Source organism: Aythya ferina (genome assembly GCF_964211825.1).
Source record: "Aythya ferina genome assembly, chromosome: 13".
Lineage (NCBI taxonomy): Eukaryota > Metazoa > Chordata > Aves > Anseriformes > Anatidae > Aythya > Aythya ferina.
Genome location: NC_140311.1, coordinates 10689121 through 10712469, shown reverse-complemented (window position 1 = coordinate 10712469; position 23349 = coordinate 10689121). Strand labels below are relative to the sequence as shown.

Genomic DNA, 23349 nt, shown 5'->3' with positions numbered 1-23349 from the left:
TATGTTACCTTATATTCTGAGCACCTAACCCTATTAGCATTGCATTGTGTGGTTCTGTTGGAGTGCCTTTATGTACACACCAATCTTAACATACACACTAACATATACTGGGAGAATTAGCAGCGTTTTAAATTAAACGGACATTATCAAGTAGAATTTATGGTTTATTTTTTGGTTTTGGTTCTCTGTTACACCCTAATATACTATACTAATTACACAGAAGAGCACTGTTGTCCATATTACTGTTCTTCTTTCCATAGAAGTAAAAGACTTTTTACTTTCCCTGATTATTTTTTCCTTTTTCTTCCTTATTTTTTTAATATTCTTGTCATAAGGCAATATTTTGCGTTGTTATGTTCTCATAATTTGTCAGTTTACTGTATGCTAACTCTACACCAGCCAAAAAATCTATACCTAGCTTACTTTCGAGAGCTACATATAGTGATTTGTACTGTAACGTAATAGAGGTGGAAATCTCTATTTTTGACCATATAATGAGTGTGACTGTTCATAGTTGCATCATTCTTAGAGATATTGCAGAGTTAGCTTCATGGCCTGAGGGAGTCTGCACTTCACAAAAGTATTAAATTTGCATTCTGTAGATAAATGGAGTTTTCCTGGTATAAAACTCTGATTTCTCCTTCTTGATATTGTTCTAAGTTCCTGTATTTATTCCAGTAGATAAAGAAAGCATTTACCAAATTATAGGTTAGGCTTCAGGTAGGATAGATGATTATGCTCTAAATTAGCTGTGAGCTAACCAAGTTGTACTTAGCATTTTTTCATCTTAGAACATCCTTTCACATCTCCATTTTTATTTCATTTTTAAAGCTCCCTCTGGATGATAAAGATCATTATAGTAAAGGAGCACCCAAAAAAAAACCAACTAGTGAGGTCTTTCTCATCTGTCCATGACCTTTATTGTGCCACTTCTTTATTCTGTGTCTTTTTCTCTAGATGAAAATTGGAAAAAGACATACTCAGATCTGAAAGTTTTAGGTGAAAGCTATTCTGAGTATACAAAGTAATTTTGTGAGGCTGTGTAATCTGTATAGCAATCTTTCAATGAGGTAAGTTTTGCTGTGTATCTACGTAATTTTTTTTTTTCCTTCTCTAGTGTCTCTTTTTGTAGGTTATATTGCACTGGAAGGCCTGTGGAGCAGGAACTCTTGCAATCTGTACAGCCAGCCATAATAGAGCCTAGGGTCAGCTGGACCTCAGTGTTATACAATCTGAATTCATCTAGTATTCCAGATAAAATGCAAAAGATTAGTTACCCGTCTTTCTTTGTGTAAGGAATCCAAACTCGCTGTTCGCAGGTGTATTGTATGAAAAACACATATGCCCTTCAGAGCAATGGCAGCTGAAGGAGGTTTTTCTTCAAGAAAGGGAGGTTATCTCCCAGATATTTGTGATAGTTTATCTTAAAGATAATGGAGTAATACTTTTTTAGTGAAACTGCTTGCTGCTACAGGCAAAAAGCAAACAATTTTTTACACGACTGCTTTTGATCTCTTAAAAAATTATGAGTAGATACTTGGAACTTGTAACCGGATTTTTTTAAACACATGAAACAGGTTTGAATTGCTCGTTTAAATTAGAGCATAGTTTTCAATCAGAAACAATAGAGAATTAAGGAAATGCAATACAAATAGGAAGATGAAAGATGTAAGATGGCCAACAGACCTGAACGAGAACTTTCTACTCTTAAAATTGGTTTTCATCTAATACTTCCTGTATTTTGTGTTTCTGATGTGATGTGTCATGTTCCAATCCATCACAGACAAAGCAGCTGACTCCCACTGGCTAAAATCAGTGTATTAGCACTAATACCCTACACTCATCTGATGTATTAGTATGTAATTTTTTGCGTGTCTGCAAACAATTGAACCAATTATCTATATTAGTAAGGCTATACCTGATGTTCTGAGAGGACCTGTCAAATAACAGTAGTTCACTTTAGTTGCCTGCATTGCACCCACAAGCCCAGCATATATTTCTGACCAAACTGCTCTGTCTCAGGAGCAGCTTGCTTAGCCTGGCCATAAATGAATGAAGTGTGGCTGTGCCAGAGGCTGGATGTTGGTGCTCCCAAAGGCTGTGTTCCCAAGACTTGTTGTTTATAATCCGTAATGCCTTGAGGTAGAAAACAAAATAGCATACACTCATTTTACTGTGAAATAAACCTAGATATGCCAGCATTGATCCTCAGTGCATCATCTCTGGAACTGATCTGACCTTATTTGCTGACCTTATTCTCCTTAATGACCAATCTTCACTTTTTTTTTTTTTTTTTTTTTTTCCCTCAGAAAATCTTGTATTAATTTATGTATTAATTTGGTGTAAAAGTTCACTTATTTGCAAGCAATGAGGAGTAGCATCAAAGTATAGGAATATACTGTCTCTGTTACAACCCACTTCCTTCTCTGGGATTTTAGCCCTGGAGAGGCTACAATACTAAGAACAGAATTGTTTGAATGATGTAGTAAAATATTAGTTAGTAAATTCTGGTGACTCGTTCCTGAGTTGATTCCAATGCCTCCCCGTTTTGGTTAGTATTTCAGTAAATAGGTATCAGGATTTCTTTCTGAAATTTGGCTTGGCTACCCCTTTATGTGCCACTTTTGTAGCTGATTATGTCAGCAATATGTCTTTTGTCACCAGGCTGGGTGACAGCACCATTTACATTTGCAAGAGAATGATCAATGAACTCTGAGCATCATGCGACAGTTTTTCCAGAGCTCCCCATCGCTGGAACATTTTCGGGGAGGCAGCCAGTCTACCTGTCTTCCCCAGCAGTGGCCAGAAGCATGCATGCCCCGCAGCAAGGAGAGATTTCCTGCTGCGCCCCATCCCTTGTTCCCTCCAGGCACAGCAGGATTCCTCTGTTAAGGTCACAGGCAGGACTCCTCTGGAAAGTATAGCTCTCTCTTCTAAGATCAGTCTTTCTGCAACAAACCCTTTACCTCAATTGCACAGACTTTTCCGCTTAACCCTCACTGTTTCTATTATTTATTATCTACGTTGTGTTCAAATGGGGCATGGTCAAAATTTCTAATGTGCTATTCCCCTTTCAAAAATATTCCTATTTCAAAAAAACAAACAATAGGGATAAAATGTAGTGTTCTTTACCAGTATCTGAACCAAAAGTATATTGACAGGAAAACTGGAGAATTATCTGATGGTATATATCTATTAGCTATGTATCTGAGAAAAAAAAGAAAAAGTCGTATGTGTACAGCAACTCCATTAGAGGTAGGTATTATGTATCTTTTGTTTTAGGCTATTTTCTAAATTGTGTTCCTATGATACTAATTTAAAGCAATCTGGACTCAATACCATCAATCATTTTAAGCACTTTAATTTTGGTTAATAGTTTTCTTTGTTCATTTTTAACTTAATTTGTGCTTGATATAATTCTGAGATTTTAAAAGGGAGATAATGTAATAATTAAACAATAATGCACAGATAACTCATTTATTCCTACACATGAAATTCTTATGACTGACATGAGTTTAGTGAATCGATCCCTTGTACAAAACTGAGTATTATGAGAAAATGTTCTTCCAGCTATAAGCATAGGTCTGATTGCATTGCAGAGCTTGAGAGCTAATCTTAGCCTCACCAATTACTTGGTAAAATCCAAGCTCATTATAAATGGTTAACCCAGCTGCACAAGGGAGGGCATAGTTTTATACCTAAAGGAACTATGTCAGGTTATCTATATCAAAAGCTGACTGATGCCTCCATCTATTAGCTTCCCTTACTGTCAAAGACAGGCTACCTGATGAGAGGCATTGTTGCTCCATTGATGTCAGTACTGTAACTTTCAGTAAGTTGGGAATAAACTCGATAGCAGAGGATATGTGCATATTAAATCATATCTGTATGCTGCAACTGACGGAAAAAGATGTTCTGATTTATCTCCAGTAGAAGGATTAGCGGAATTCAACAGACTTGCATGTTGCTTTCAAACGCAGTTCTCTCTTTCTTTATAGGAGAGCAGTAAGTGAATGCAGTAACTTCATTTTACAACTCTGGAAATTATTAGAACTTTTCTTTAAAGCAGGGAAGTCTAAGAGTGACCAATAAAAGATTTTGGAAAGGGTCTGATCAGCTGAAATTGCATACAACTTTCGTACTGTAGAAACCCAAGAAATGAGATTTTGTGCCTGCTGTGGGCTTCTCTAGGGCTGAAATTGGATGCATTCTTTGATTAAACAGGCCCTAAAAGAAGAAAATATGCACACAATTCTGATAAACAGCTTATCTTTAAGTCAGATTTATGAATCTGAATCCACAACTGAAAACAAGGCAACGCTGTGGGTCTGAAGATGAATATTTAACTCAAAGTCAGAAATAGGTTTCTGAAAATAAGAGATTGTTAAAGTTATGATGAACATGTTCAAATTGCAAAATATCAGCAAGTCTTCTCTGCTGCAAACTGATCTAAAGCAGCTTTCCTGTTTCCCCAGCAACCTTGAGCAATGCTAGCTTGTTTCTTTGGAAGTAAATTAAATGTGACTTTCAAGTAGTTCATTATTTCAGTAGCCACAATGCCTTTCGGAAGTAAGGACATTCGATAAATCATGTTAGGATTTGCAGCACTTCTGAAGGGAGGCAGATAAAGGATTTTTGCAAAAATAGTCTTCAAATCTAGTATTTTTTTTAGAAATTACAAAAATTATGTTTCTATTGATACAGGGGAAATAAAGAATAAAATGTATTTCGTATGCATAAAGAAGGCTAAATATTGTTTGGTGCTGCACTAAAAGCGAGCATGTCCTGATTCACATGCATACAGCCGGTGTAGACTGGTGTGCAGCCCCTAAACACAGCTCCACTTGACCTGAGTAGTTGAAACCTCTGTAAAAATGCTTTAACAGATGCAATGTCCATGCTCAGCCCAGCTTGTGCACTGTACAGTAGTTGGTATACTGAGAAATCCTCAGCCTCTTCCTTGCCCCAACATGTATATGTATCTCTGAACTACAGCATCATACTATTCAGAATATCTACATGATGCACAAAAATGAGCGTAAGATTTCTGTACTTACTTGTGGCTCACTCCTGTTGGCAGTGATAAAAGAAAGATGCTTACAAACTATAAAGCATGAAGATGGAGCAACCATGGCCCATTCAGTTCTCTGCAACAGGCAGGTTCTCTCCCAGAGACTCTCAGATGCAAAGGCAGGAGCCTCTCCATTTGGTGACTATGTATTTTTAATCTGGGTTTCAGGCTTACACTGTGCAAATAGATTGCTTTGCCTGTCCACTTGAAGTTCCTCATCAATTTCCATCAATCTGTAAATGCTGAAAAGTAAAACCAGTGCATCTTTCAGTTAATTTCAGAATTTACTGTGGCTGAAGTTGTTTTGGTTCAGGTCTGGTTTGAGTTCAACACAAGTAACTTCAGGGCATCAGTTCAGATTTAGCTTTAGATTGGAAAATAAAATAATCAAAGTTTTGTTTGGTTTCATTGGTTTGCCTTTGCATTGGTTTTTGGGAATCATCAGGGGAGAACAGTTGCAACCCTCAGCTTTGGAACCTCTTTTAGGTGGGATATGAGGCTGTTAGAAACTAAACAGTTTTTTGTTGTTGTTGTTTTGTTTTGTTTTCGTCTTCAACAAATTGTGCTTTGTCTTGGTTGTGCATGTTTGGAGCTAAGTTACCAGGTAAAACTAAATCTCATTCTGACATGGTAGTGAGGGTGTTCACATTGCTATATGCACTTCGCTAGTAAAAGTCAGCCATAGAAATGCCAATCGGTGGAAGCTGGTCCTCTCTCCAAATTAACTGTCAGGGGGATGGCAGTGGAGCTGCCCTCCTCCCTTCCTCCCTCGATCTTCCTCAGCACAGAAACCCCAAGTCTAGCAGTGTCCCCGAGTGTGAATATTTTTTCCTAGTGTTCTTATAAGTGATTGCTTGTGGCATCTTATAGTCTTATCTCAGCTTGTGCAGCCCCTCATGAATATTCGGTACATATGGAAGAGTTTCCTATATCATTGCCCATTAACAAGGAGGATAATCACTCATTCAGTTATCAAGAAGTCAGAGAAGGCCTTTCCTTGAGCCCCTAGTGCAAAGAATCCTGGGAGATCAAAGGAGGTTAAATGTGGCTGACATTAGGATCATTACTTTTTTTTTCTATGTAATTACTGTATTATAATAAAGTTGATCTAAGATAAGGAAAGGGGTATTAAAGTCTTTTAGGGCTAAAAGACCATATTAGTGACTCATTGCCTTTTTTCCACCATGGGACAAAATGCATATTGCAGTTGATACATATAAATGAGCATTTTTTTTTTCACTGAAAGCATGGTAAGGTCACAAGTGTACATATAAAAGATATATTATTACAGAACCGCTTTTAAGGGAAGTTAATCCCATGTAAATGCAAAAGGCGAGTAGAAGGTGTAGTGATGTAGTGATGCCTCGTTAGTAAAAACAGCGACACTGATAGATTCTTATTAACAGCTAGATTCTTATTATTTTACATTACATCTTTCCTACATTTCTACACTGTTCAATTTTGACATTCAGGACTGAACTACATCTCCCATCAAGCAATGCAGTCTCCTCCCTGACTAATGGAAGGATGCTGGACAACAACCATGGAGAAGAGGTGTTTGTTTTTTTTTTTTTCCATTTAATCTTTTATTAGTCACTGGAATTTGCTTCACAAACTTTTTTGAGCTTCGTAATGTATTTTCTGTACTCCTTCCTCCTTTATAGATTTTTCCAGTGTATCAGGCACCTACACATGAATATCTGTTAAACTAAGTGAGCTGGGAAACAAAACAATGTGTGCAGCTAAATAATTCTGCTTTAAATAATGATGATGGGTTGGTGTGTGTCATGGGTAGATATGTACTAGGAAGTATGATGTGATAATGGATCAGAGGCATTTACATGCTATGAGATCTTCAGTAGCTCTTCCACGCGAATTATAGTTGGCCAAATACATGTTTTACAATTCAGTAAAACTGAGCAGTCATGCAAAACTCCTCTTGCTAAGACACTCAGAGACATCTGGCCTGTCTGAAAACTTTGAATACCCTTATTCCTACAGTTTTATACTTCAAATTACATAGTAACCTCTGGAAAACAATAAGATAAATAGTTGTCAGTAACAGCTTTACAATATATTGAGGATCCATTTAATCATTTCCATTCACCATTTCTGTAGTAGCAATTGCTGTAGAGGTATGTTTTATTTTTGCTCAAAACTTTCATATAAGTCATCTAAACCATTCTGTACCTTTGTTGTTGTTTTGTTTTGTTTTAAAATTCCTTTTTACTTCTGATGGGGACCTTTTGTCTCTGACTTTTCAACCTGCAAGCTGAGGAATATACAGAGCACAGGATATATTCCTGGCCTGTAGCAGGCACTAACTTTCTGGACAGCTCTACTTTTTAAAGTCCTAAGTCAGTGAGGCTGTACTCATGCAAGTATTCCATGAAAGCAAGACAATCTGATGGAGTGGTCTTCTTCGAATTCTACTTTTGAAATGTTAAAAGTTAAGAAACATAATTAAACTGCAACTGCATTAACATTTATATAAAATATAAACCAAGTGCTTATCCTGATTCACCAAACAAATTACAGTTTGAACATTATAAAAAAACCCACCCAGCTACTTATCAACGGCACCATTTGAAATTATTGCTAGTACTACAACTCTAAATGCATAAGATGCCTTAAATACAAACCCCGAACATTTACATACTGATTTCATGAGCAAAGCAAAAGGTATTTGCCAGTAACAGTACAGGACTCAGCATTTTTATTGTCTGAGTAATCCTGGCTCGCTCTGATATGAAAATTCAATTATTTTAGAACTGGTCGTCTCATTAAATTTTGACAAGGAGCACAAGCTCAGTACCAGCTCTAGCTCTGAGAGGCTGTGGGTGCCTGACAGCTCTACGGTGAATTTTAAAATGTAGTATTTTTGCAGGACAAGATTATCTGACAATTTTATATTAAAAAAAGAAAAAATTAATCAAATACATTGTAACATCCAACACTGGTAACTTGGCCTCTCCGTAGATATTTTTATGAAAAATTATTGAAAAAAAAAAAAAAAGACTCCACTGTTTATTGCATCTTTTCCCCAAAGTCCACCTCCACATCTTAATGCCCCGTAACTGTGCTAGAAAAAAGTGTGCCTCTGTGTAAGTGGCAATATTTAGCCACTTATTGTTAGCATTTTCTAACTTTCCTCAACTAAAATGTATTTGCAATTGTTTTTATAAATGTGATTTCCAAAATAGAAGTATAAAGTATTTAAAGTATTTATAGGTGTAAATATATAGTCTTTTGATGCAGAGTCTTTCATACCATGCTTAGATCATTCTCTTGACCTGTAGTAGATCTGTGTTCTAGTTCTTATGGAAATATTTTTTAATTAGTTTGCAAAGTAGAAGAGGTCCAATAAGGAAGACAAAAGGGTGCTGTCTCAGACTGCCTAGAAGCATGGTGCTTATGGTACTCAGCTGCTGTGCAACAGGCTAGGAAAACAAGGATGTGAACCATGTCTCTGATAGCATCGGTAAGCACCCTAATACCAGTGCTGCTTTTGCTGCAGGCTTCAGAGTTCTGGAGTGGTTTATTTTTTCTTGCTGTTGTTTGTTCTGTAAGTTTTTTGGGGGGTAGAGGTAGGCATTTATTAGTTGTTCTACGTCAGTCTAGAATGTGAAATCTGGGAAAATACTGAAACACATAGTAGAATGAGAAAGTTATTCCCCCATCCAACTCTTAAGAGTTTCCTTCTTTCATATAGGTCTGTGTCATTTCAAGTAACTTATTTTAGCTGTTGCATACTTCATAAGCAATTAATGTACAAGAAATAACTTGCCTCAAGTTTGAAAAGACTGCCTAGCAAACACTGATATATTAGCTTATTCATAATCATTTATTTAGTATTACTGTAAGACATAAACTGAATTTTCAGTCTGTGATTTCTTGTAGTTACTGTTACTCCGCCAAGGAGACAAAAATGCTGGTCTGTGCATTGTTATTTCTAACAGTTGTTCTGACTGCTCTAAAAGAATTCAGTAAACCAAAGTCTGTATACTTATTACTGCTAATTTAAGATAGTGGCATTAGGGGAATAAATAATTAGATAGTATTTCAAGGCCAACACAAACGTCCGAGTTAACATCTAACCAGGATGTCTTGGAAACAGACAAAATGTAATGTCACATGTGGACTAGCAAAAGACAATTTCCTTTAAATGTGTAAAAATTTGAGCAACAGAGGGCATCCTCACTCTGATGATCTCTAGTAGGAAATTATTCAAGAGGACCTTGTATGGGGAATAGCAGACATATTGGACTGTCCCATCTATTAGTTAGGGTCAGGGACATTTGAAATACAAGCTTCTTAGAGAAAAAAAAAATCATACTGCTTTTCTCTATATTTAATTAACTTCTGTGAAGGTCACACATATCTCTATCTCTGAAATGCATAGTGTGTCACTCATTTAAAAAATCTGGATATTTTGCATTATCTTGCCATTATGGTCCAACTTTTTTTATCCCAAATTTCACAGTGGTGATCAAATTAAAGAGATGACAAGCTCCCTGTCCTTACAAGCTAAGCATTTTGTGTGTTATACTCAGATATACTCTGTGTGATATAAGATGAGACTTCATAATGAGATTCAATGCAGTTGAGTGCTAAATTATAGCAGGCTTATATCACAGAAAATTATAACAATGAGAGAAGAATTCAAATCAGGGCTTCAGTAAGAGAGGAAAATTAAGACTTTGCAATTAAAGTGGTAACCTAAAACTTTAAAATAATTTAAACAGTTACTGAATACATGTAATGTTCTATGCTTATCTGAAAGCAGGATTGGCAGTTGTTTGAAAGGATCCAAATGAAATGTGGACAAGGTGTATGTTATGTCCTCAGAACACAGATCTGTCATTTTCTTCATTGTTCATGAATACATTGGTATTGAATATCTCTTTCCCACAAATTCACAGGCTCCATGCAAGACTAGAGAGAAAACCAGTGTAATGTTATCGTTAAATTGATGTTGCATACAACTTTATGATAGTCCTGACAACTGCAGCTTGTGAATTTGCCAAGAGCAACCCAGTAAGTTATTTTCAGAGATGAACACTGAACTATGAAGTAAAATAATACTTTCCTTCAGAAGGATAAAACTGCAATTTTCTTGTAGACATAATTTACAGAATTATTACTGACAATTTTAGAATTCCACTGTGTGAAACACTGGGGGTTTGAGAACAGAATTTTTTATCCTTTTAAGAACAGACAAATTTTAAACAGACAATGTATCTATAACATCTATGCAATAACACAGGAGGAATCTGACCTGGAAAACAAGTGGCAGTTTCCTTTCCTTATTCAAATATTCTACCTCTTGCGAAAGCTGAGGTGTGCTGTGATTCATCACTTTGGTTAAGATAGAGAAAGAGCCCAGGTTCATATTCTGATTTCTTCTCACATACCTTTGGAGTGTAGCACATAGTGCATTTAGAACTCAGTTTCCATATGAGCACTATTTCAAAAACAGTTTTTGCCCCAGCCAGTTAGTGTTCAGTGCCCCAGAGAAATTTAGATATTTATGTAATTGTTTAGATCACAAATCTCCATGAAAAGGAATCATTTTAAGTAACAAGAAGGAAGAAAGATAATGTAATAAGATAATATAAATTATATATTGACATCTTATGTTTAGGTTTCGTGCTGGAAGTTGTTATAGTAATCTCATAGGAACAAGGGAAAAGGCAATAGTGTTCAATACAGATGTCATATTCCTAGTGGCAATCCTGTAGGCTTGTTGCAAGCACATGAACATCTCCGCTGACATCAGTGAGATAAGTTAATTGAAATCAATGGAACTAATTTAAATTAATTTCTATGTACCTTTGTGTGACTTAGACTTGAAAGCCAGTTGTAAAGCAAAACATACTGTGCTTGCGTTTGATTTCTTTCTGATGTAAAAAAAAATGTTTTGTTTTTTTTTTTTTTTTCTTTTTTTAACTTAGAAAATACTTCTCATGGTAGTCTGGACACCTTGCAGGATTTGACTGTTTAGAATGTGTTAGCTTTACAAAGATCAGTGTAGTTTTATCTATTCTGTGTTCTTAGTTTTAAAATTCTAACATGCAAAAATCTAGCAGGTGAGTTTATGAGACACTTTCAGCTGTAGAGACGTAAAGTCCCTATAGGTGTAATTCTCACTCAGTGCTTCTGTTGGCATTCTGTGCTTGACAAAGTGATTTGAGCACTTCTATTCACAGCTGCTGTGTGCAAACCTTCTTCAGCAAACCTTCTGGTTTATACAAAGTTCATACGATGGACTTTGAACTAAAGTGTCTTCAATTCAATACATGTCAGGATAGACAATTTGTCAAATACAGCTAAAATGGGGAATGTCTTCTAGGACTGTCACCTTTGAATGTGACTCATAAATTGAAGGGTTGTGTCCATTGGACTTTGCAGGAGAGCAAAGTATTCATCAGCTGGTCTTTGCCTTTAGGGAAAGCATTTTAAGAGGACCACAGCCAAAGGTCCTTTAAAAACATACTCAAGCCTACTCTTCTCTGCTGCCTGGCAGTCTGCTCAGAATCATCAGTAGATCAGTCCTTGCATTAGTCACACCAGTGGCAAATGAGATGGTTCTGGAAGGGTTTTGCTGCAGAACAGACAGTATTTGTAAGCAACTCGATTTCAAACTGAATTCAGACTGACGAAGAGGACAATGTGCGGACTTGGTGCCCAGTTGGACACATCTTGGCTTTCAGACTTTTCCTGGAACAAGCAGCTCAGATATAATATAGACAAAGCAAGCAATGTCCTTTCTTCAAGGAAGTCTAAGTATCCTAGGTAATGTCTAGATTGTAGCAGTAAACCTTGTAAGACTATCTGAAAACAAAAGAGAAAGATGCACTGTAAAGTGCAGTTACCTTTCACAGTCTAAATTTAAGGCTATAGTTAGTGCAACAGGTTTTAACAAAAATCCCTGCTAAATTACTCTACCAACATACATCATTAACTGTTTGGTTTGGCTTGAAATAATCTGACAATGTTCTCCATTAAAAATGGACAGAGACAGGCTGAAAACAGCATGGATGAAGCAGAACACAATGAAATCCAAAGAGGAACCAGAGGCAAGCATACATGTGAGCCACGGAGTAAAAAGTACAGAAAGTTTTGCTGGAATATCTAGATATGAAATAATTTAAACTCATATACGTCCTTTAGCAGCTGCTAAGCATCATGTATTCCACAGGGTATTCCAGATGTGTCTTTAGGAAAGAACACATCTGCTTGTAGTGTTTCAGATTTCAGAGTTATATAGGGTATAACAGGGAATGTTACCCTAAAGCACCAAAACCTTAGACAAACACAATACAAACAGCTGATTGAATAAACCATGATCCCCAATGTCTCTAAAGTTTTGTAAAATTCTTCAAGGACTGTAATAGACATAGTGGTATGATCTCTTTTAATTGAGGAAATAGAGGGGTAGGAGATAATACAAAATACATATTTTTTCAGATTTTTAAAAAGTATTTCAGATGAATCCTTTTTCTGATGTAAGGATTGAAATGTATAATCTCCTCAGCCTGGGCAGATGGGTCTCTAACAATTGATGGGAGGATCTTCCAGTGATTTTGTAAATTCCTTAATTTACATTAGCGAATGGTGTTTGTGAACCATGGAAGCATCTGTCTCAGTGCCAGTATTTTAAACTGTACCTAGACTTTAATAGATGAAAAAAAAAAATATGGATTGTATTTTGTTCTTTCTGTAAAAGGAGTGGAATTTCAGCATGGTGAAGATCAGTTAATTGCCATTTACAGAGCAATTAAAAATGAGAATCACATATTTATTGTCCATTTTTAATGTTTTTTCCTATCTGAACCCAGACTCCAGGCCAGCCTCCTATCCAAGTTTTCCTTCATGCCTTATTGTCTATTCTGTTCAGCTATTTAAAAAATGTTGAATATCAACAATGGCTTTCAGTAGTGTATTGTCAACTTTTGTATGAAGCAATCTTGGTTGAATGAGAAGATCCCAGAGCTTATAGTTCTATCTACTGTGCTGCACTGGGTTTCTGCTTGAATGTGTGTGACTGATAACAGGACAAATTTCTACCTTCGTTATTACATTTCAGCTACATAATTCATTTGCCAAAATCTTTTAGGAAATATCTTTATAGCATATTGCACGAGACATCAGGTAAGTGCTTGTAATGTAAAAATAAGTAAAGATCCAGCAACTGCCTTGTCAGATTTGTTTGTTAATTGTAGATCTGCTTCTGCTAGGTTGTTTTGCGGACTTTTACAGTTTTGTGGATAGCTGCGTGCCCTGAGACATCTCTAGCAAAACATCTTTGCTCACATAAAGAAAATCATACTGGATCTGCATTGCTTTTAAAGTCAAAAAGCAATATTCAGAAATATCTGTGAAAAATTGTAGCAAATGTATGCACAGCTTATGAATTTTCAAGTAAAAGATGTGTTATTGTTAATGTTCAAGCTTGTTTCTATCAGGAATTATGGTATTAAAAGCTTTTAAAATATTTTTGCTTTAAACTCCTTGTCTTCACAGTCTGATATAATTTTATTTTGCGTATGGGGTAATTGTAATTTAGCTTATATAAACTCAGTCACCCATGTATCTTTGAATGGAAGCTAATATTCTATATGCCATTTTCAGGAAATCTAAGGATTCCTCAAAACTATTCAGTTTATTCATGCATTTCAGTTAACAGGTGGCAAAACAGGTAAAACACAGCTGTTTTTCCTTTTATTCTCTATCTCATTTGTTGACAGTTAATTTAACTTTGAAAAGAACTAAGAGAGATAATTTCTCTAAACGATGTGATTACTACAATGATGTAAAGGGATAGTACTGTATATAGTACCTGATCCTGTTGGAGAAACTGAAACAAAATTTCCATTGCAGCCAGTATTTTGGCTAAATTAGGAGAGCAGTATCTGGCCCATCATCTTGTATAATGAATTAATTAATGCCTTCACCATGCATCACCTTTAATATTCCTTACTTAAAATACTTAGTTGTTTTTTTTTTTGTTGTTGTTGTTGTTGTTTTTTCATCACGGTCAAAGAAAAAGGTAGACATTTACAAGGGCAGCAAATATAAGTAAGGACTCAAAAGTATTGATTCCGACTCGTGATTTGAGAAGCTATATTCATGAACCAAAGATACTGCTGAGTATGGGAAAAGATCATACATACCAGAATGGGTACTGTACTAATACTGGCATTAGACACCAAACAAATAAAACTGAGATGTGGGGTACCCTTCTGGACAGAACATCTAGGTATTCTATCAGTGTTCTATCTAACAAGGTTGTGTTTGACGCAGTATTATCAGTTTCACATTAATTCATCTGCTTGCTTCTTTGTCCCAAATCCTGGACTCTTTTCAGTGCCTCTGTCTGCTTTGTCTGTGTCCTGTCTGCAGACAAACAATGACCTTTAAATACCTTCAATATACGTGTGAGTGTACGTGCATAAGATTGCAACCTCTTTGGTAGACATGTAATGCTTATTGAGTGGTATTTACACAACTATATTCCTGTCAAATACATTAAAGATTTCTGTGTTTCAGAAAGTATCTCAGAAACATTTGAAAAGGCAATTTAAGTGGAAATTAAAACTTTGGGAATAAAAAAATGTCATTTTTATACCCATACTCTGATACTGGGGCAATGATGGAATTTTTTTGAATGGTGTACTAATAAGAAAAGTGTTCTTTCTACATTTCTCATTGGTACCTAATATGCTTATTATGCTTATAGTTTTAATAGTTTGGAAACATTACACATTAACCATTGTTATACTGGTTACTATAACACTACCTGTAAGAGGGATAGGACTTAATGAAAAACTTCATTAAAAAATTATACTTCTACCTGGAGGGGTTACAGATTCCTGTACAGACAGCATTACACAGATGGCACAAGCAATTAGGTAGCATAATATGTAGGACTATTTTACATCACAAATTAGGAATAAATGTCATCCAGAATTTGCAGAGGAAAATAATTAAACTTTAAATACCATTTTTGTCTTTTGAATGACTTGAACAAGCTTTCTTTAAAAAAACATACAAAACAACAATTCCATTTGATTTTAAAAATTTATTTTCTTTATATTTCAGTCTTCATCTTTAATGAAAGGAGATTCAAGACTGAGAAAGACTAAGAGAAATGTTTGATGAACATCTTGAGAAAGACATGAAAGCAGCAGTAAACAGAAAGGTACAGTGCCCAGTACAACTGTCGCATTTTTCATATACAATATATAAAACACCCTGCCTTTGCACAAGTGTACAACTGACAAGTCAATTGCTATATTTATTGTAGAGCTATCTTTTTGAAATGAATTAAGAGATCGACTAGTTATTGAGTCAATAGCTTAACATTTCCTTAGCGCTTTGAAACCATTCACAAATCTGTTGTAAAATATGGGTATTCATCAGGTGCCATAATAATGATGACTGCAGTCAGCAAAAAGATGACATCCTCCCAATTATAGTTAAGATGGAATTTTGGTTCTTTGAACATTTATTATTTTTGATGTTGAAATAATAATCTCTTCAATGATCTGATTTTAGTGGACACTAGAACTGGTACAACTTTATCAAGAGGGTAAGATAGTTGTTCCTTTGTTGGTTCAGCTTTACTCTGTATAATACAAATTAGAAGAGGTTTCTAGTCTGATATTTTATCTGTTTAAATCTCTTTAGTTGTATAGTGACAAGTACATTCCCTTTAAAAACTAAAAAGTCCTCAATGTGGAAAGTGAAGTTTAGGAGGCATGTGAGTTTTAATTATAAAGAGATTATCCTATTCTCTTTATCTGGTACCCTACATGTCACCAGTGTTAGTTGTCCAGGCTAATTGGAACATTGTTCTTATTTAGACAGTGTACATATCGAGAAATGGTGTTTTTTTAAACTGTCTTTGTAACTCTTGGTGATTGCTGATCTTGAAGAAGTTGGTTCTTCACTGCAGGCATGAGACTGCCTCTGATCGATGATGTATTTCTATAATAATTCTGCTGAAGTATCCATTGTAGACATTAGGAAGTCCTCCTTACGATTAAGAGGCAAATTATGATGTTCCTTTGCGTTTTACAAGAGGAATAACTGACGTGTGAAGGTTTGCTTGTCTGAGATCAGCCAACCAGCTTGGCAAATCAAAGAGAAGTGAAGAGCTCAGTTCTCTCTTACCATTGGAAATGGGTGTTCAGAAGCAAGACACAGAGTCCATCTCTGTAATGCCATATAGACTATGTTCCCAGTCATGGCAGAGACAGGAAGAGGCTCTTTTTCCTCAAAATGCCATCACAGCCTTAGTCCATGCACACATTTACCATATATATTTCTTGCCTTCCCAGTACTCATTTTTCAGATAATCTCAGATACTGTTTTCTGTATGAACTTCATTTAGATAAGGGATGACATTTCATTCTTAAAGATCAGGAAAGCACTTTTCCAGTTGATCTGCAACCAGCCATGCTTTATCTACATATATATAACAATGCAGTTGTCAGGACCTCCTGAATGCAATGGAATCGTTAGCTTGTTTATACAGTCATTTTTTCTTCATATAAGGGAATAGGAGAAGGGTTTGCAACTTTTGTGGGCGTGTGTTAGACATATAAAACCAGGTTTTCAGGCTTGCATCTTCTATATGTTGTAGAAGTCCTACTTGATAAGACACAGAATCTTCACCAAAATTTGCAAAGAATCTCAGCAGAGCTAAAAGGTTAGGAACTACCATCTGATATGCTGTGATATTTTATACAAGTTGAGAACTCCAAACTCTCTGTTTCTTATTCTTCTGCTTTCTGTACCTTTTGAAATAAATCCATCACACTGTGTGTTTTAATCGCCCCAAGGTGTGGCTAGCAGGACAACCTGCTCACCGTATTGTCCTTCCAATGTGGCTGGTCAAGGTTACTATTTTGCTCTTCTGACACGTTATCAATTATCCTGCCAACAGACTGATACCGGACCTGTAGTTTTCTTATAAAATAAAAAACTGAGTTTAATTAAACCATCAGTATCTTAGACCTAATTATTTCAGACAGTATTTAATTAATGTTTCATGGATACCTAATGTAATTAGGGTTCCTTTAATAAGACCTTCTATGACATTAAAATATATGACCTTTATCTTTCTTATCAACCATAGCCTGACAACTCAGATTTGTCATTTTCACTAAAAGGTATAGTTTGATTAAATAGTACAGAACATAAAATTAATCCACCAAATTATACTTGTTTGTTTCTTTTTTTTTTCTCTTAAAGACTAATAACTTAAGTCTTTTAATTAGCAGTGTCAGTACAAATGTTCATGCAAGCATTTTACCTTTGTTTTTCTCAGACTGTTTCTTTTGTATATCAATTTTTATGACAAAAGTAGATAACAACCAGACTTTATTAATCATGGTGAAGGGTTCAATCTTCTAGATATGAAAACTAAGGGGCTATTCTTTATAGTAACAATGACTAGTAATTGTTTAAGACAGTTCTGCAAAGGACTTAATTTTTGCTGGTCACAAACTTCACCAAAATAAACCTGTAGTTTGAATTTGAATGAATGTAATTGAAATTACTAGTCTGGTGCAAAAGTTATGTGTTTGCTTTTAAGACCTGCAGGTTCTCTTGTCATTACTTTTGTTACCCTTTGGTGTAGATCCAGTGAAAGAGCATTTGTCGTACGCACAATTTTGATGATATTCTCTTTCTCAAAGGGTTATTATAAGCTTCCTTGGAACAACACTCATCCATTCTTGTTTCCTAACTCCCCAAAGAGCTTTTGTATCTCACCTTCAAAATCAGAGTGGCTCCAATGACTTCACTAATGTTTATGTTCCACACGTTGAATTACAACTTTTTAATATGTGTAAAACTTAGCACAAACTTCAAGTATACTATCATAACTAGGCACAGTTACAGATCTATTAAATATATGTCTCTAAAAATGACCTAGAGCCTTCCTGTTTACTGTAGGGCTGTGGATCTGTAGCAGGGCCTTCAAACTGGAAATATATGTGGAAATATATGATGCCCAAGAAAAAACTGGAGCCATCATAGGACAAACAGTGTCTGAAAAAGTAGTCACAGCTGCTGCTTTTCATAGATTACAAGAATTTTTGCATAGGATCTGTGTTCTTCCCTTTGAAATTTAAACAGTTACATTCAGCACACAGTAACCCCCAACTTTATACACTAAATAAAATTATCATTAATTTTATAAATTAATTTAGTAAAACATAATCAGTACCTATATGCTTTTTGTTGATTGCAGACTATGTGTTGCTAGTACAGCCACTAACTAGTACTCACCGTATTCAATTGAGATGTTAAATGTTAATAAAGTCAGTGACCAAGATTCACCCCACTTGTATAAGTTCCCAGGATGGGAAGAGGATGTGAAGGGGTTAAGCCCAGGAAATTTATTACTACCCAAGCAGGCAGCTGCAGAATTCCACTCCCATTGCTGCACTGAGTCTATGCTGAGCAAAACCTCCCACTAAACAGGTCTTTGGGATAGGAAAACAGAAGAAATCTCTCCCCTAGCTCTTTCTGATTCACCCGTCTCATTCAACCTTTTGTATTTGATGTTGTCCTCTGATCAGATGATGACCTGATGATTCTCTCCTTGCAATTACTTCTCGATATTTTACATCACGTTTTTATATTCACCACACAGTTAGATTTCTCCATTTTCTTCATTAACATGATGAAAATTGAATTACAAAGAGCCTCTGTCTGAATAGAAAACACCTAATCTATCCAGAGATATTCAAGAGAAATATGATTAATATAGAAAAATCTACTGGATAAAAAAATCTTGATCCAATCATGTAAAAATAAATTGATCTGATTACATAGATTACTGAAAACTGGTCACCTTGGCTACATTAGAGCCTTTAAAAGCAAACACAAATCAGTGAATCATTTTAATCAAATTTAATTTAGATTATACACTTTCACATAAAATCTAATTTAGTTGGAATTACTCGGTCATGACTTGTCTGCTCCCCACAGGACAAGGTTAAAGAGATTACATTTGGGTTCATGTCAGCAGCATCTGCTAGTTAGCCCTCTGAATGCTGATTTAATGAGAGAGGTTATGCTTAGTCTCTTGGAAAGACTTCTGGTTTGGGCAGGTGCTTGAGAGATGTTATTAATTTAGTGTGATACAAGGAGTGATGTTATCGTACTTGGAAAAGTCTTGTATCATTATTCTCATGTGTGTAAAATACCCTGGCATTTTTGTTTACATCGGTTTAGCAGGTTTTAGCAGGGTTTCCTCTAATCTGTCTTTAATGTACTGCTTCAGTGAGATAGAAGATTCCTATTAAAGAAATAACAGCTTCTTTAATATGAACAGTTATCTCAGGACTTGTCTACAAGAGGCAGCAAGTGAACATTAAGTTGCAACGTCAATTTACAGAGAACTGGAAAGTACCATCTCCATATGCAGACAAACCCTTTTTGTCTCTCAACTGTGCAGTATCTACTCCTACAATCAGATCATTCACAGGAGCACCTTTCATGATAGCTTTCTTGCTCTATAAACAGACCTTTTATTTCTATATATTTAACCTTTACAGAGTCAGATTATATCCTCATGTGATAAGTAGCACTATGTGAATTTCTAACTTGAAATTAATAGGATGTGTTGCAGAGTTAAATACTCATTCACAAATAAGTAAATAAAATTAAGGGAGTAAAGTCTTTGCTGTTGAATGTAGTGAATGCAATCTCCATTCTGATGGAGCAGCTACTCCGCAGCAAAACCAGAGGTGGTAGTCGTTAATTCTACTTCATCAACCCTGCTGCAGAAAATAAAAAGGCCAAAATGACTGTGTAAACTTGCTCAGTACCTCACTCCGAAACAGAAAATGTACTGTGGCATGGTGAATCACCACGGGTTGCCAAAGATCTGTCTGTTATTGTCCAGACTGAAGTCAGTGCAGAGGTACAAAACACCATGAGTGCTCAGGTACCTGCTGCCGGTCTGACCTAACTGCTGGATGTGCAGAAATCAGAGAGAAAGCTGCTAACTTCATAAATTCTTCCTGGAAAGAATTTCCACAAGGAAAGAAAGAAAAGGCCAGGCTGAGAATCTTTGGACATGTGTAACCTTAACTGATTCCCTAACCCAGCAGGCAAACAGTGGACTTAAATGGCCTTAACTGTCCTAAAGTACCTCCCTACATATCCAGGAGCCTTTCATGCTAAAATAGTTTTCTCCTACACGTAGAAAAGATGAGCTAGGAATTCATTCGGGGTAAATCAGCACCATTTCACTGAAATCAATAGAGTTGCATCAATTTTAGATGTACTGCATGTTTTCTGCTGTTTTTTTTTTTAAGCACTGTTTATAGTTCTTCAGAAGAAAAAAAGTACTGGAACTATTAATCCCCAAAGTTCTGATAAAGAATTTTGAATAACAATTGAAAATCATTACGAAATCTCACTATTTCAATGCATAATTTCCCTGGTGGAGGGGCTTAAAACTCTTTCTATAATTACCATAACAGCATAAGGGTCGAGCCATTAAAATAATCTCTAGCAATTCTGTGTGATTCAAGTTATTTATGAAGAATGCTGCAGACACAATGTTCCTTGCTACACGGTCTGTTTTCTGTATGTCTCTCTACCCTTTCTCTTCCCCTATGTATAAATGGTTAATTCTTACATATGTACTAGAAGGATCTATATCTCCAGAATTTATAAATCCACCCTGAAGAAATAGCATTTATATCCGAAATCCATAATCATATCAAAGAAAACTGGGCAAAATTGAGAAAATGGGGACATACCTTATTATGATTACCTTCTATTCGAGCATATTTTTCTTATTAGTAGTGCAGACAAAAGGTAGCCCTCCTATTTTATTTTAAATGAGCCTGATAGAAGTATCTCATCTACTTCATTTTCATATAAAATTGCACTGTGGAGCCTGATCTTCCTGCCTTCACTCTGGCAAAATACCTACTGTGGTCCTTAGAAACATCCATGTAAAGATTACAGGGCTAGGACCTGGTATTTACACTTTAGCCCTGGCTAACCACTGTTGTTCGCCATGTTGCACATGGCATTCCCAAGTCATCTTTTAGAGAGAGAAGCATGGAGATGATACACTGAACTTGGTCAGCCTTTGCTGAGAACAAATATATGTGTACCAGGATTTATTTAGAAATGGCATGGTTCTGTAGCATTTTTGATAAATAGGCAGGTTAAGCTTGTGTGAATGTAGACTATTTTCCAAATAGATTCTGATGTTGATAGACTAAACAAGTTTTGAATACAAATTCCTTACTTAAGTTTACAGAAGTTTTACATTCACAAAATATAGAAGAGAAGGTATTAACATTTTCTGTTAGCATCCTATAGACATATAGCCAAACCTTTAGCCAGTGGAAATCAGTGAAGCACCCAGCAAGGACAACAGAATAACAGAACAACATGAAGAACAATAAAAGAACAACATGAGCTGCTTCACATAGCTCATGGTATGGCCAGAGATAAATGATAATCAGAATTACTGATTCTGATGAAATCATGCAATTCTGAATTTGGGAAATGTTCACAAACATGCTATGCAAACTTTGTTAGCTAACACAGCTATATAGTTCGCATTGTTGTCCTGATTAATTGTATGGAAACAAATTCCAAATTTAGTTATGTTTGTGTAATACTGAGATAAATGTACATTATTTACAGCATGTCCCTGCTGCCCTGAAATGTGCTCCTGTTCTCACAGTTCAACCAAGAGAAATTCAAAGACAAAGTGGAAATAAAGTGACACGTACTCAAATTTCATTCTAAATTAAATATCTTATGCATTGATAATAGCTTTTGACACATCCTAGTCTAAGAGAGAAATTTCAGTGTTAGAACAGTAGGGAGAAAGGAATGTGATAAAAAATAAAACCAAAATGCTGCCTAACTGTTTTAAAAAATGACAGGAGTTCATACTGAGTTCTGAACTTCCTGATTTGAATCTCCTGCTATTAAATTATCACAATAAACACGCGCTCTAATCCAGACACCAGAAGACTTCTGCTTATTTCGTGCTTGTGAAGGAAGGATAGTGTTGCCACTTATCAAAATTAAGATTTTTAGAAAATGAGGGGAAAAAAAGTGCCGAGTTTAATTACCTGTTTTAATTAGTGTACTAGATAGCATGAAATAATTCATTCCTGTGATTACAGAACCAGCAGAGCCCTTTGCATATGGTTTCTGTCAGAATTTTTCGGATGCACAAAAACAATTTTTCCTGCTATTTCATTCATTTTTATTTATAGCCCATTTCTAATACAAATACTGGCCCAAAATCAAGTGCTAAGGAAGCTGGCTGTCTTGGCAATGGAGATAGAGTAGGAATGTAAAGGATTAGAGTGCTTAATGTACTGGAAAGAAGTTTATCAATACTGACAATTCTCACAGTGCTTAATCAAACATTTAAGACAAGTGGAGAAGCAGACAGTAAAGACTTTGGGGCTTTTGAACAATAAAAGCAAACAAACTGTCTTGTCAGTACATGTCAGTCTATGGTGGAATAAAGAAATGCCTATAATTTAGTTACTCTTTTCATATAGATAGCTAGTAGTTTTAGCTACTTAGCTAGAGTGTACTGACTTTAAAATGACTGTAAGTAATTCCTGAGGAAAATGAAGTATAACTTTTGTTGTCCTTTGTGGTCTGAATTGAGGATTGCAGCATTGTGACTACATTTTCCCTTGTGCCATTTACAGCTTCATGACTATTACGGAGGATTAAGAATTTTTTTTTTTTTTTTTGCTTAAAGGCAATTTGTTAATAGATTTCTTTTTATTAACACATATTAACGGATAGTAGAGTCTGATCCTTCAGTAACACACTTTTTGTAGACCTCACCAGAGCTCCAGACAGGGCCAGGACCAGAGATGGGAGATGAGTGGTGCTCTGCATGTGCCTGCAGGGTTACTTCGGGTACGAGGCTCACAGCCCTGAACTGCCTGAGCTAGACCTATACGTAACAGTCTGCAAATTCACTACATAATTTTTTGCTGTTGATTCAGGAAATCTAGAATCCAATCTAAAATGCCTGACATAAATCCTTCTCTAGCTTTGAGTGATATCCTTAGAGAAAATCAGGATCCTATGCAAAGAGAAATAGATTCCAGTTTCTGGTTGGATTTCAGTGCTACTGAGATAAATGCAAAGTAACTCAGCAGACGCCAGGCTGTGTCTTTGGATTTACACTCACATCAGAACTCTCTTAATCCGACACTCAGTATCCTGGTATCAGAACCAAAGATCAG

The 23349-nt window shown here is 35.8% G+C and overlaps 1 long non-coding RNA gene across 7 annotated transcripts in view; it reads left to right on the top strand.

The window, feature by feature from the left end:
* Positions 1-23349, top strand: part of LOC311444194 — a 191960-nt gene that overhangs the window by 53499 nt on the left and 115112 nt on the right. For 6 of the 7 annotated variants that reach the window (XR_014697701.1, XR_014697702.1, XR_014697703.1 and 3 more), the window contains exons 3-5: positions 6544-6627; positions 8413-8552; positions 15176-15275. This is a non-coding gene — a long non-coding RNA (uncharacterized lncRNA). The remainder of the gene's footprint in view (positions 1-6543; positions 6628-8412; positions 8553-15175; positions 15276-23349) is intronic. The other variant, XR_014697700.1, reaches the window with a different exon arrangement.